Source organism: Oncorhynchus masou, chromosome 31 (genome assembly GCF_036934945.1).
Source record: "Oncorhynchus masou masou isolate Uvic2021 chromosome 31, UVic_Omas_1.1, whole genome shotgun sequence".
Taxonomy (NCBI): Eukaryota; Metazoa; Chordata; class Actinopteri; order Salmoniformes; family Salmonidae; genus Oncorhynchus; species Oncorhynchus masou.
This window is the reverse complement of record NC_088242.1, coordinates 3,666,842-3,669,766: the sequence shown is the minus strand read 5'-3', so window position 1 is coordinate 3,669,766 and position 2,925 is coordinate 3,666,842.

The window sequence follows — 2,925 nt, the reverse complement described above, 5'->3', positions numbered from 1 at the left end:
CTAGTCCCTGACACTAGAATACCTAGTCCCTAGTCCCTGACACTAGAATACCTAGTCCCTAACACTAGAATGCCTAGTCCCTGACACTAGAATGCCTAGTCCCTGACACTAGAATGCCTAGTCCCTAGTCCCTGACACTAGAATACCTAGTCCCTAGTCCCTGACACTAGAATACCTAGTCCCTAGTCCCTGACACTAGAATACCTAGTCCCTAGTCCCTGACACTAGAATACCTAATCCCTAGTCCCTGACACTAGAATGCCTAGTCCCTGACACTAGAATGCCTAGTCCCTAGTCCCTGACACTAGAGTGCCTAGTCCCTAGTCCCTGACACTAGAATACCTAGTCCCTAGTCCCTGACACTAGAATACCTAGTCAGTAGTCCCTGACACTAGAATACCTAGTCCCTGACACTAGAATGCCTAGTCCCTGATACTAGAATACATATTCCCTAGTCCCGGATACTAGAATACCGAGTCCCTTGTCCCTGACACTAGAATACCTAGTCCCTAGTCCCTGACACAAGAATACCTAGTCCCTAGTCCCTGACACTAGAATACCTAGTCCCTGACACTAGAATACCTAGTCCCTGACACTAGAATACCTAGTCCCTAGTCTCTGACACTAGAATGCCTAGTCCCTGACACTAGAATGCCTAGTCCCTAGTCCCTGACACTAGAATACCTAGTCCCTAGTCCCTGACACTAGAATACCTAGTCCCTAGTCCCTGACACTAGAATACCTAGTCCCTAGTCCCTGACACTAGAATACCTAATCCCTAGTCCCTGACACTAGAATGCCTAGTCCCTGACACTAGAATGCCTAGTCCCTAGTCCCTGACACTAGAATGCCTAGTCCCTAGTCCCTGACACTAGAATTCCTAGTCCCTAGTCTCTGACACTAGAATACCTAGTCCCTGACACTAGAATGCCTAGTCCCTAGTCCCTGACACTAGAATACCTAGTCCCTAGTCCCTGACACTAGAATACCTAGTCCCTAGTCCCTGACACTAGAATACCTAGTCCCTAGTCCCTGACACTAGAATGCCTAGTCCCTGATACTAGAATACCGAGTCCCTTGTCCCTGACACTAGAATACCGAGTCCCTTGTCCCTGACACTAGAATACCTAGTCCCTAGTCCCTGACACTAGAATACCTAGTCCCTGACACTAGAATACCTAGTCCCTAGTCCCTGACACTAGAATACCTAGTCCCTAGTCTCTGACGCTAGAATGCCTAGTCCCTGACACTAGAATGCCTAGTCCCTAGTCCCTGACACTAGAATGCCTTGTCCCTAGTCCCTGACACTAGAATGCCTAGTCCCTAGTCCCTGACACTAGAATACCTAGTCCCTAGTCCCTGACACTAGAATGCCTAGTCCCTGACACTAGAATGCCTAGTCCCTAGTCCCTGACACTAGAATACCTAGTCCCTAGTCCCTGGCACTAGAATGCCTAGTCCCTAGTCCCTGACACTAGAATGCCTAGTCCCTAGTCTCTGACACTAGAATACCTAGTCCCTGACACTAGAATGCCTAGTCCTAATCCCTGACACTAGAATACCTAGTCCCTGACACTAGAATACCTAGTCCCTAGTCCCTGACACTAGAATGCCTAGTCCCTAGTCCCTGACACTAGAATTCCTAGTCCCTAGTCCCTGGCACTAGAATGCCTAGTCCCTAGTCCCTGTCACTAGAATGCCTAGTCCCTAGTCTCTGACACTAGAATACCTAGTCCCTGACACTAGAATGCCTAGTCCCTAGTCCCTGACACTAGAATACCTAGTCCCTGACACTAGAATACCTAGTCCCTAGTCCCTGACACTAGAATGCCTAGTCCCTAGTCCCTGACACTAGAATTCCTAGTCCCTAGTCCCTGGCACTAGAATGCCTAGTCCCTAGTCCCTGACACTAGAATGCCTAGTCCCTAGTCTCTGACACTAGAATACCTAGTCCCTGACACTAGAATGCCTAGTCCCTAGTCCCTGACACTAGAATACCTAGTCCCTGACACTAGAATACCTAGTCCCTGACACTAAAATGCCTAGTCCCTAGTCCCTGACACTAGAATACCTAGTCCCTAGTCCCTGACACTAGAATGCCTAGTCCCTAGTCCCTGACACTAGAATTCCTAGTCCCTGACACTAGAATGCCTAGTCCCTAGTCCCTGACACTAGAATACCTAGTCCCTGACACTAGAATGCCTAGTCCCTAGTCCCTGACACTAGAATTCCTAGTCCCTGACACTAGAATGCCTAGTCCCTAGTCCCTGACACTAGAATACCTAGTCCCTGACACTAGAATACCTAGTCCCTGACACTAGAATACCTAGTCCCTGACACTAGAATACCAGTCACACCAGAATCATCATATATGTAGTGGAATTGGCTTAATACAGTGTGGTATTCAAAATCGCGGTTGTGACCCCTTTTGTGGTTTTTCTTGACCCTTTTTTTGGAGAAAGATTTTTTAGACCATTTGAAATGTTATTGAGTAAAATGATTTATTGGTCGTCTTGTATAAGAGAAAATGCTGCTGAAAAAGTTTGGATCCCACTTTCTCAATATATATCTTTGTAATTGTATGTTTGTACCTTGCCAGCCTTCTTGGAGAGGAAGATGAACAGGGTCTGAATGTAGTCTGCTTTGCCTGACTGGCCCTGCTCTTTCAGCTGGTGGTACTCTGTGTCCAGGGCCTGGAGCTGGTTCTCCATGGTCGGCGTGCCGGAGAAGCCATGCAGCTTACACACAGCCAGGATGTCATCCTGACGAGCCGTGGACTTGGCACTACTGAGGTCCTCAACGTCCCCATCAGACTGGAGGAGGAAACGGAAGAAGAAGAAGAAGAAGAAAATGAGTCAAACAAATATGAAGAAGAAGAAGAAGAAAATGAGTCAAACACATATGATGAAGAAGAAGAAAATGAGT